Source organism: Bactrocera neohumeralis, chromosome 3 (assembly GCF_024586455.1).
Source record: "Bactrocera neohumeralis isolate Rockhampton chromosome 3, APGP_CSIRO_Bneo_wtdbg2-racon-allhic-juicebox.fasta_v2, whole genome shotgun sequence".
NCBI lineage: Eukaryota > Metazoa > Arthropoda > Insecta > Diptera > Tephritidae > Bactrocera > Bactrocera neohumeralis.
Window position 1 is genome coordinate 19,229,768 of NC_065920.1, and position 13,306 is coordinate 19,243,073.

At 36.4% G+C, this 13,306-nt stretch overlaps 1 long non-coding RNA gene across 2 annotated transcripts in view; it reads left to right on the top strand.

The window, feature by feature from the left end:
- Positions 1-12,546, top strand: part of LOC126753947 (uncharacterized) — a 58,065-nt gene extending 45,519 nt beyond the window's left edge. The window contains exons 2-4 of one of the 2 annotated variants that reach the window (XR_007666228.1): positions 11,274-11,599; positions 11,661-12,147; positions 12,237-12,546. This is a non-coding gene — a long non-coding RNA (uncharacterized LOC126753947). The remainder of the gene's footprint in view (positions 1-11,273; positions 11,600-11,660; positions 12,148-12,236) is intronic. The other variant, XR_007666229.1, reaches the window with a different exon arrangement.
- The last annotated feature ends 760 nt before the right edge of the window (positions 12,547-13,306 follow it).

The window sequence follows — 13,306 nt, forward strand, 5'->3', positions numbered from 1 at the left end:
CAGCGGTTCCTCTGTTTTCGTGCATTCGAGCGCTGGACTTATGAGCCTCTCGGAGCACAGCCAGCGTTCGCCAGCAATCACCACTTGTGTGGTTGCAAAGGCTTTCTGACACAGAGTGGAATGTAAAAGGTCCATTAAACTGCTAGCTCTTAAAAAGGTTCACATCACCGTAAAGATAAGTGTGTGGCTAAAGATTTGGAAGAACTTAACTTGTTGAAGTTGCAATGAGGAAGATGAGGTGGAGATATCTAGACGCTTTCCTCTCTACTGTTCAGATTTTGCCAGGCTATAGTTGAAGCATTTTAGTTGCCATACTTTCTACAAACCCAGTAATTTGACTGGAATTGATATTAGCCGTCTCAATAATTGAGGCAGCCTTTAGGTATTTTGTGGATATGACGACTGTCGTTTTCATCCATACCTAGTAGTTCTTGGCACCACAACAGGTGTCTCTAGCTGTCCAAATGGGATTATGACCATTCTATTTACCTAACCGTGACCATTATATATTCTGACCCGTAGCTTCGCCGTAGTTCTTCTGATGAGGCATTCAGACTTCCAATATTTCTGCTTTCCATTTGACATGTGGACACGAGGTTCAGGATCACTTGTATTAAAGGAGATCGCTTCTCGTCTTGTTACGGGAACTTCTATGCTTTCAAAGCGTCACTTAAAATAGGGAAGTTGTAGATATTTAGTCAAATATATTACTATCGAATTTCAATAGGAAAATTAGCTGCTATGGATGGGCTAATACGACTATATGGAATGCGGCAGTGAGAAACTGATGAGCGATATAAGTATGTTACTAGATTATGGGCTCCCCATCTATGGCAATTGCTCCAAAAGCAGTATCAACCTTTTAAATGCACCTTACCATTGCGCAATACGGCGAAGTCTCCGGGCCTTTCCAACCTCGCCAATAAAAACGATAATGGCTGAATCTGGTTTACCAACTATTCAAAATAAAATAATAGATTCTTCGCTTCAAATTCTTGCGAAAACGGCTGAGAACACCAACCCATTACTAAATACAACTATCACCCATGCCACGAAAAAAAGAAAAATTCCAAGAATACAATCGGCTATTTCGAGATGCTTAAGTTTCGCTGCAGAAAATAATATTTTACGTAACGCAACACGCAAATTCACCACTCTACATCCTCCCTGTCTGATCAATGATAAAATACTACAGAATAAGCTTATGTTTTTGTCCAAGCAAAACACACCAAACGAAGTCTTTCAACAAACCTTTGCTGAACTGGAATCTAATTACACAAATAATGGCTGGAAGTTATTGTTTACGGATGGCTCCAAGTCCATCGATTCCACTTCGTTAGCAGTTGTCACTGCCACAGGAGAAATTATTTGCAATTGGCTTCTTCCTTCAACGACCTCTGTATTTACCGCTGAAGGATCTGCTATCCTTCATGCAGTTAATTACGCAAAAAAGACTAAAGGAAAGTTCCTCATCTGTACAGACAGCAAATCGTGTATGTCTGCAATAACGTCTCCTTCCAATCGCAATCCCATAATAGAAGTTATCAGAGACGCGGTCATTGGTGCCCCTCAGAAAATCCAAGTAATGTGCATCCCTGGCCATGCTGGTATTACAGGCAACCACTTTGCAGACCTCGCTGCGAAAAATGTAGCCAGGACTCCTGCCTTAACATACTACGTCTCATCCAAGCAAGACATTCTTAACCTAAACAAAAAAGGCATCGAAAAAACGCAAGCGAATGGAAAACATTTAAACATAACTACGCGGTCATAAACCCAGCCAGAAATCGTATAATCTAAGACATATACTCGATTAAGGGTTGGACACACTATCATAACACACGCCCACTTACTATCGGGTAAAAGCCCATCCATTTGCCCCCTTTGCGATGACACCGCTTCTATCAAACACTTACTCACACTCTGTCCGATGCTTCACCCAACAGCCCACAACTCTGGCAACATTGATCTCATAAAACTACTAAGTGAACCTTCAGAAAAAAACGTGATGATTGTATATAGATTCTTAAAAACCAACGATTTGTTAAAATATATTTAAGCAACTTACATCTTTACTAACCCTTAGCAATTAGAATTTTTCACCTAGTTATAATTACAAGACGGCTGAAGGCCTCGTAGCCAGTGCTGCGTCTATGTATTTATATAATAAAACTCTTTTTGTTATATGAATTATTATAAATAAATAAATAAATAAATGTTACTCAAGTGAAAGTGATCGTATTAAAGAATATTTATCGTTGAAAAATTAAATATTACACTTATTGTATAATTGAAAAAGTAAGAGTGAGGTTGTTGCAAACTAATTAAGCAAATAACTGGGTCTACTTAGTTTGAGTCTTCTCTCGCATTGTATTGTATGTTCTTGAGACGCTACTTACTACAGACATCTTTAACTTTTATATATTGTACTAAACCTCTTAAGAATATTTCCACGGCAAAATATTCAATGGCAGTTTTACATATATGGTTCCAAGTCCTACCGCTACTCCAGCAATATGTACACTTATCATCATCAAAACCTCATATATAACACCCGAAAGTCGATAAGTCGCTAATAAGTCAGTGCTATCAACCCAAAAGGTAGACAACCAGGATGCGCCGCAAATGCAGCAGACTAGCCTAAAGTCCTCACACACACACATATATTATCGAGTTTGTGTGCGTGTGAGTCGCTGAATTATTGCGACTGTCAAATTTTATAATTAACACTTGCGGCAAAACTTTGGCGTAAACGCACCTCAATTGCCGAATGAAGGGGCACAAATACAATAATACACACAAATAGGCACCCATATTCTTTATATACATATGTATGTACATCTATATGTATATGTACGTGCAATACTTTATTTAACGCGCTGGAATAGGCAGCCGGTTGGCAGGCTATTAGGCGGTATGATAGGCAAATTGGCAGCTGGTGTCGATATCAACACCGCCATTAAGCGCGCGCACACACACACACATAAACATGAATATACACACATACATATATTATATTTACACGCATTCATTCACTGCTGTCTGCTGCTGGCGACAGGCGCATAATTCAAATGTTGGCAGAGTAGGAGGTGCGACGGGGTGCAGTGTCATGTGGCAGTTGCTTGCAACATGCCACAATTGCCTGCCGCAATTCAACGGTGCAGCGTATTATTTGCATATTTTCGACTTATTGGCGAAACGCGTGCTAAGCGCTGCATGTGTATGTAAATAACAGGTCAATTGAAAAGTCCCCGGCATGACACACTGGAATTAAAACCATATGATTTTTAGTTATATAAACAAACTTGAAGCAAAAAATTGATTTGATGACGAGTTTTCGGACACTCCCCCATGCAAATCAGCCATCAAGAATTGGTATGCTAAGTTCTTCTTCTTCTTTATTGGCGAAAACACCGTTTACGCGATTATAGCCGAGTTAACAACAGCGCGCCAGTCGTTTCTTCTTTTCGCCACGTGGCGCCAATTGGATATTCCAAGCTAGGCAGGGTCCTTCTCCACCTGGTCCTTCGGATGGATTGGAGGTCTTCCTCTTCCTCTGTTTCCCTCGGCAGGATGGAGGATGGAGTCATGTGGAAAGTTCTCTGATCGCCATTCATTTGGGAGTGGCCAGAACCGATTCTTTTACATATAGCTCAAGCATATGGCTCCGGTCTATGACCAAGAAGCCTCTGGGTAGCCTAAGGACATCCGTTTGAAGGCGAGCTAAAGTGAGAAGGCGAAACATCCCATCCGGACGGTTGTGCGCTGGGTTTGGGAAGTAAAACAAACGCACCCAATGAAAAAGAACAACGAACCTCGTGGTGTAATGAGCATCGGAGACGGTAAACAGTGGACGCCCAAAAGAGGTTTGTTCCGACAAAAACATCAAATGTCCACAAAACAATTTGGATGACTGTAACATGAAGTTCTACGAGATATCAGATGTATAAAAAAGCTCTGTGCAAAATATGTGCCGCATGAGTTCATATTTGACTAAAACTAACGACGAGTTGATGATTCGTTATATTGTTTGGAGATATTCAAGCGTAATAAACCCGAAGTATTGAGTCGATATGAGACAATGGACGAAACATGGCTCCATCATTTCACTCCGAAGTCCAATCGGCAGTCATCCGAGCGGACTACACACGATAAACCGCTCCAAAACGTAAGAAAACGTAACAGTCGGCTGGACGTCTGTATTTTGGGATGCACATGAAATAATTTTTATTGACTTCCTTGAAGAAAAGAAAGGACAATCAACAGCAACTATTACATGGCGTTACTGGAACGTTTGAAGAGAAAGTGTTGTTACACCAAAACAAAGCACCGTGTCACAAGTCAGTGAAAGCAATGACAAAAATCCATGAATTGATCTTCGAATTGTTTCCGCATTTACCATAATCTCTAGACAGGTCCCTGAGTGCCTATTTGCTGCTCTCAGATCTCAAAATAATGCTCGCTGGGAAGAAATTTTCGTCGATTGAGGAACTGTTCGCCGAAACTGAAACTTATTTTGAAGCAAAGGACAAATCGTACCAGAAAATGTTTATCGAAAAGTTGAACAGCAGTTCTAATCAGTATATTACCCTTGAAATGAACCATGTCGTATAAAAAATACGAATTTTGTCAAAAAATGAGTTTTACTTATGCAGGCCGAGAACTTTTCAATTGGCCTGTTATATACATAAATACATATATCTGTATATACATATGTATATTTTTATATTATACAAATATACACACTTTCGATTATAGTAAAAGAATTTTTTAGTACCCACATACATTTGTATATACATATGCATATGTAAGTGTACTATATATACATATATGTACATATGTATGTAGGTATATTTGCACCAGCAACATAATTTATTAGCCACAGCACCGATTGACAATGTCCAACGTTTGTTTAAACGCTTTAATTGTTGCCATTTGAAAACAAAAGTACAACAAATTTTTCCTTAAAATTCGATTTGAAAATTTTCGCTCGAAATAAATGCATTGCCGCAGTCAACGAATTTGCAGTGCAGCAACAACAGCACAATATTTGCAATTAATTGTAATGCAACCGCAAACAACAGTTGTGCATAAAAGTATGTACATACATACATATATACTATATGTTTCTTTGTATGTCTATACCACATATTGGCAGAGTTTTGTAAATTCGTCGAAGCCATAAATATTTCAATTCGAATTTGGCGCGCAATTCATTACATGAACACACTTACTCACATACTCAATTATAAACATACATACATATATATACTTACATACATTGCATAATAAATGTTAACATACCCGTAACTCCTCTATTTAAGGCTAGTACTGGACGTTAAGTATTTTTGTATGATATATTATACTAGGGTTGCATTTTACATTTTGTTATTAGTGCACAAAAACAGATATTAATCATAGAAAATCGTTTTACTGTTTTTCTAAATATTCTCCATTAAGATCTATACACTTTTGAATGCTTTCGAACCAATTGTCGAAGCACTTTTGACACTTTGATTAAGTTATCTTCAAAATCAAACTTCAATCCAGCGCATCAACCGCCTCTTCAAGTGTCGAAAAACGTTAATATCTTAGTTTATTTTCTAAAAGAATCATTTCTTGCCAAATCAAGACTATACCGTAGATGACTCATCAAATCGATGTTTAGAGTGCTCAAAAATGCAGTTCTTGAAAGCCAACTGGGAAACAAATGGTTGTGTACCACAGTTTTTCCAAAAACAAAAAAAAAACAGCCAACCATTTATTTGGGAGTGCTTCATGTAGGAACAACTTTTTTGTTGGATTCCGAAATAACGGCAACCAGGAAATTCCTCTAGGAGGTATCTACGACCCCGATTGTATTCACCACACCTTCGTTAAGCACTGATCTTTGATGGAGATTCCTCGCTAAAATATTAACAAAATTTATCGATGCATTTTTGCTGATTTCGCCGGCGGGTGCTGAATCGGAAACCTTCAAAGCTGGAATGTTCTCTTCCATCTATCCATTCTCCTGACCATGTCAATGTCGCCGTATATCTCGTACAGCTTATCGTTCCATCGACTGCGGGCCAGGACCGTTGCCAATGCGCAAAGAATCATAAATAAATCCGCACCATAAAGCAGGACGGGAATGATGCGGGGACTTATAGAGTTTGGTCTTTGTTCGTCGAGTGAGGACTTTACTTTTCCATTGCCTACTTAGTCCAAAGTATCACTTGTTGACAAGAGCGATTTTCGTTGGATCTCAAGGCTGATGTTGTTGTTGCTGTTTATGCTGGTTCCAACATATACGAAATTATCTACCACTTCAAAGCTATGACTGTCAATTGCGACATGCTAGCCAAGTCGGGAATACGAGAACTGTTTGTTTGATGGCAGGAGATATTTCATCTTGTCTTCGTTCACAACCAGACCCATACGGTTTGCTTCTTTATCCAATCTGAAGAAAGCAGAACTAACGCGGTCGTTGAGACCAATAATCTAGTGCAGAATAAATGTGAGGTGCCTTCTTGATGGTTGATTTCGGCAAAATACATGCGTAAGCGATGAATGACTGATGTCTTATCAATACTTTACCTCATCAGTAACGTGTCGAATATCGTTTTCCAGTCGGCCAGTCGAGGCCGCTCAGCATAGGCCTTAGAAATCGTAGCTCCCATAAAGTAAACGACCGGAGTCAAACCACAATATCAAGGATGTCAATGGTCGATGGTTTCTTGAAGTGATTGATACACCTAAACTTCCTCCACATAAAGTGATAATGTCATACGCTGACGACTTTATCGTTTAACTCAACCTTACACTGTCTTGTGAACAAATATTGTTTTCGTCATGCAAGCCATTCTAGATGGTAACTATTTCTGGATACTAGAGAGGTGGAGAGTCTCTTACGGATTGCTAAGATTCCAAAATCTTCAGTATTCTTTATTTTTCTACCAATTTTATCGAAGAAGTAAATTTATAGCATGATTTCCATGGTTTTTACCACGTTATAGTGTAAAGTTTTGCATGGTATTTGGTGGAAGTGTACCGAAGATAAATGCTAAACTCGTGTGTTTACTACGACAGCTCTTGTTATTATAATTATTTAAATCGGGTATTCATTACATAGTTTGGAGCTACCCATTTGTACTACGAGTCTTATATGAAACTTATCCATTAACCACGAGGTGAACAGAACTATGATGGTCTAGAAAAATCAAGTAAAAAAAGTAAAAAAAATATACATATTTTTCGAGTTACAAGTGCTCTCGGATGACGATGCCGCATTGAACTAGGCAATCCCCGTTTATAAAATCTAAAAAAAATCTCTATAGAAGATATTGTACGTACAATGATCTAAGGCGGAGAAATTAAAAAAAAACGGCGACGATTTAAAAAAAAGTGGAATTCATAAATGTCTCCAAGAAATTGAAAACCAATTACAGTTGAAATTCATTAACTTAAAACAGCATAATCTACAAGAAACTTCCAAGTTAGAGAGACTTCGAGTTATATGTAGTAGGGAATTTTATATGAAATTTGACTTCTACGGCCAATTCAGTTCGAGTTTAGAAAATTATATAGAACTTCGAGTTATGAAAGTTCAACTATATTTAAGTCAAAAGTTGTAAAAAAACATCCGTTTCTAATTTTTCGACCACTAGTGTATAAATATGTTAATAAACACTAGTGCAACGCATTCTATACACACCGTCACCTCACTTAGCCGATGCGACAACAATTTATGGCACCCTCGAGGGCATAACTCATTGGTCCCAACTTGACTTTCCCTACCGCCACATGCTTGCATGGTCTGTCTAGGTCTGGCTTACGCTCATTTATTCAAATTTAACATTTTACCGACACTTTTGTTAAATGTCCTTCAACTTCTACAACGTCAAACCAACAATAAACAATATTTTTCTTTGTGATTGCGAATGCAAATGTTTACTTTGTTGTATGCATAATTTATGGGTCACTGACTTGAAAAACTTAAAGTTTAACGAAGTTGAGAATGTCATATCATAAACGTTACAAATACAAAATTTTCCTTACTAGAACTTTAATCAGTCAGTTTATATGGCAGTTATATTCTTTAGTGATCCTAGCTGAACAATTTCTTTGTAGATTGCTCCATTGCCCTAGCCAATATACAAGTAGGTATGGACATACATATGTATGTAAGTACTATGCTACATTTCTTGAAAATTTCTAGTCATATGAAAAGGCTTTCCATGCAACCACTTCATTCTGATCGTTCAGTTTGTATGGCAACTATATGGTATTGTGGTCCGATATTGGCCGTTCCGATGAGTTAGCAGAATCTTGGTGGGAAAAGATTCAGTGCAAACTTTCAGATCGGTATCTCTTGAACTGAGGGACTACTTCCCATAAATACAGTTGGACTAACAGACAGATATACTGAAGTATGATATGACATTTGGCTAAATCGACTCAGATCGTCACGCTGATACTTAAGGGTCCCTGACGTGTCCGTTTGGGTGTTACAAACATCGTACTACATACTTACATATGTTCAGGGTATAATTACAAAATGTTTGACCAATATTTGCAATCGAACCTCCGTAGGCAAATTCATGTTCAGAATTTCTAAATTTATTATCTAACATCATAAGGCTCTCTGATCCGTTTGTAAAATAAATTAAATTAAAATACTTTAATAACTTTATATGTATGTACTTATGTCAGTAGGATATTCTTGTTATTATAAAAAGTCTGCGGATATGATCACAGATTTTTCTAGTCTAGAGAAACACACTTGGTCTTAGTAAACCATCAGCATAGACTTCCGAATGCCGAAAGCACTTTCAAGTAGTGTTTTACCATCTAAGACTAAACCTTTCAGAGACTTGAAATGCCCGAAATGCCAGAGTTACGAACTGAACGAAGCTTTCTCTTCAGCAAGCTCTAAATCAGTCTCAAAGGATGAAAATATTTGAAACTTGTGTATTTCTTAAGAATAGTGCATTTATAAACTAAGTTGGAACTTTTATTATATGACTGCTGATCTTAATTTGATAACTCCCCCGTAAAGTCCGTGATTAGCAATAATCTTGTGATCCAACGGCAGGCAGCTTGGGAAAATGATCCAACGTTTATTAATATTTATATGTTTGATCTATGCTTAATTGTGATTGTATTAAACAATTCCACCTCCTGAGAGTATCTTTTTTTAAATATTAAAACCATAAAAAATTTCAACATATTTTACAGTTCTATAACATAATTCTGAAATACAAAATACAATAACGAACAATGGCAATCCTGTTTTTCATTCTCTTTGGAAATCATTCCAAGAAAAGCATGTATGTATGTATGCATGTATAAATGTTAAATGACCATGAAGTTAGGAATGCAGTGAATATTGAAACAAGTGTTTTGTTGCTTTTTTACGAAAGAACACTTGAGCAATATAACGTTATACGATTACTGCTGTTCTGATCGCATGACTACAGTGGTGGCCTAAGGTCATTGGTACAGCCTAATGATATCTCGTAAAAATAAATTAAAGAAACTATATTGTTTTATGCCTTTTCTAAAGGTTTGAGCCTAAATTTTTTTTTTTTTTAATTTTATAAAGTCCGTAAAATTTTTTCGTCAGTTTAATATTGTGCACATTTTTTAAAGTTACGAATTCTCTTTATTAAATTTGTAAAAATTATTCTCCTCCCCTTTTTTTAAGTGCTCAAAATTTTTATTGACATTTCGAAAATTATTTCATTTTCATTGTATATATAGCGTCTGCCAATAGGGATGTGGTTATTTTAACAGCTCATGGCAGTCATGTTTATTTACGGATTTTTGTCAAATACTGTCAGTAAGTTCAGTAAAGTTTGCCATTTTACAATTTCACGTGTCACTTTGGTACAACGTTTGGAGATTGTGCTAGATTATTACGCAAATTCACGTTCTCTAAAGAAACGTTGATTGAAAAATCGTCTTCTCACATGAGGCACATTTCTGGCTTCGTCAAAAAATAGAATTATCGCCATTGAGGTGAGTCATAACTTCATTTGGTTCAGGAAATGCAACCTCATACCCAAAAATTGACCGTTCATACGGATTGTGGTATGGGGGCATCAACGGGTCTTATTTCTTTCGGAATGACGATAACACGATGTTGACACACTCTTTTTAATCGAAATTTGTTGAAATTGACGGGAACGATCTTTATTTCCAACATGTCGGAGCTTTGCCTAATGTTTCGCATCTAAAAATGGCCACATTGCGTGCAAAGTTTGGTGACTTATTAATTTTGAGAAATGGCCCAGCCAATGGTCGCCAAGAGCATGCGATTTAACACCTCAAGATTACTTTCTCTGGGGTATGTTAAATCAAAGGTTTACGCCATTCTACCAGCAATGATCGATGGGCTCGAAAACACATTCAGCGCACTATAGGCGAAATTCCAGCCGAAATGTTGCACCGGATCACCGAAAACTGGCGTAAACGAGTTGTGATATGCGAAACTGTGTTAACCATTTGTCCGACATTTTATTCGATTCAAAAATGGCACAAAACTGCTTAACAAAAAAAAGCAGAACCCATATTGAATAATTTATATCGTTTTAGTATCACATTTTTCTTGTTGGTGTACACCCTTTATATCAATAAATTTTTAGAGTATGATTCCCTAAATATTGGCAGCTCTATTCACTTTACTTTGTATACTATGAGTTTATTTATATATGGACATGTTTTTTTTAGGTGAGCATACGCATGTGAAATCAGATCGGGAATTTGTTGTTGAACTCTTTCAAACCAGCTGTGTTGACTGTTGCTCTTCATACTTTCATGTGCGCCTGGTTGATCATTGGTAAATTAAATATTTTCTGCAGAAGCTTCCAGCATAGTAAAGGGTGTCTCAAAATTACCGCAACATTTAAATTCTCTAACAATATTGAAAAATTTTTCGCAGTTGACGAATTTGTTCAGTAATGAAGGCAAGTTCTTCTATCGGAGAATATATTAATAGAATTCTCTGTTTCTATCGTGTAACGCTCAATTTTTACTAAGCTTAAACTGTGAGCTGTGGATTTGGTATTTTAGGTTGTTAATATTTTAAATCTTCCCTTAATTTTGGCATACCCTTTATAATATATATACAGTATATAAGTCTCTTTACTATAGTAGTTAAGTAGACAAATTAACAAATAATACTTAAGAACACATACATATATGTATGTATGCACATTGTAAGATTTTTGTTGATTGACAATATATTCGGTAATTGGTAACCCTGTTTTTGTCTTTCCATTTTTATATAGCAGTAAAATTTGTTTGTGTATTTCGAGATCATGAGAAATGTGAAACGAAGCTTTGTTGTTGATCTAAATCAATGTGTTAGTGAAGTAAAGGATTGCAGTCAACAGACTGCGTAAGAGCGAAGGTCGTTTGGGGGGTGATAACAATGCGGACTTTTCGTCGACTCAGATGTCTTTATGTTCCAGCACGAAAGGTTACTAAATTTTTGGCAGATTCGGATCGGACCATCGTTATGACGCAGCGAAGCATATTGTTTCTTGCCGGCGATTTGCATTATGCCATTCAGGCTAGGCATGCTGCCCTGGCTGGGACTACGCGATGGTTGTTTGTAAGTGCGAAGATATAAAAAATGAAACATAAGTTAAAATTTCATGTTTATCTCCAACTAGTAGATCCAGAGCGCTTTTCTGATTTTGTCCTGAAAAAGTGATATTGGAATAAGGGTGAACGAAATTTGCTTAAACGAATGGACAAAAATATAATAAAATAAAACAGTGCGGCGCACTCCAGGATAGAAAACCTCAAGCAAGGACTTCCAAAGCTCGATCAGTATAACGAAAATATCAGTCTTTGGCAAATATGATGTCGTAGCAGTGGAAATGAGGATATATGGTCGATAGCCGTTCCAAAAATAAGAAGCACATCCATAGCTTTACTGATAATGCTAACGTTCTCTGGCTGAGCCAAACCTCGCCATCGAAACCAATATCAAATTTCCACACATACGGCAGGCGATTTGTGGCTTCCGAACGAAATCATGCATTTTGGTTGCTTTTCTCTTCTGGAAACGGGAAGAATTGTAGCCAACTGCTGAGTAAGAATGAGTCATAAGCTCCTGTTTTTATGATTGTTCTCAAGAAACTTCCACAACTGCAGGTATGTATATAGGATACGTATTAATATATAAATCGAGGGATTTTTATTGGGTGTATTTGGTAACTCTGTTATTTTCTATTTTCAAATAGCGATGGAATTTGTATGTATGTATGTATATTTGGAGGCCATGAGAAAAGTGAAACCAAGCTTTGTTGTTGATCTAAATCAGTGGGCTTGTGAACTTAAAGATTGCTACCAGCTGCTGCGTAAGAATGTGTCATGAGCGCCTAGTGGACGATTGGAGATATCAGGGAAATTTGTAATTTTTATTTCAGGGAAGAAGAAGAAGGATTTTATGTGATATATATAATATTATAAATAAATTTAATTTTTATTTTTACAATTGAGGAGATAAAATAAAAAAAAATCAACTAATTAATAAACAATTTAAATCATAAGACAAGTAAAAGTATTTATTTTCAGCACAGCACATGTTTTGTTAGAAAATTTCTGCAAATTTTAGTAAAATTTTAAATAAATAAATAAAGTAATAATTTTTTGAATGTTCGGCACATTATATTTGTAAGTTGAATATGCTTGGCAACCATGCTAAGGTATGTTTTTATATCACTATATTTACATATGAGAATGGCCGAAAATGGCACCCGTTTTCTGTTTGTGCATTTAGAAACAGATGATCATCGAAACGTTTAATTGTTGTTTATCAGCAGTAAGCAGTTTGCCAATATCACTGCCTAGAATCCCGGTGGCCTACAGTAACTATGTTCGCCTGGTGTTTTGTTGATTTGGACGTTTTTCGGGTATCGATATTTACAGAGTCCCGCGGTCCGATCCAGTTGATTTTTTTAATTTATTTCTATCGATTTTATTTTAAATAAATTTAAAGACAAATTTTTATAATTTTTGTAAAAAATATTTTTTTCCAGTTTCAAGTTTACTTTTTTTTATTTTGAATTAATAAAAAATTGAAATTATTTGTATAATTATTATTATTTCTAATAAAATAAATTAAAATTTAATAATTTTCTTTCTAAATTTTATAAATATAATAGATATGGAAAATTTGGCAGCCCTGACATTCCATGAAATGTGTGACACGTGCCTTTATTTAGAAGTAGAACAAAGTGGTAATTGAAACCTGGTGTTGTTTTTGCTACAAAAAGTGCTGCTGTGACAGAGGCTGCGATCGCTGCCAGCT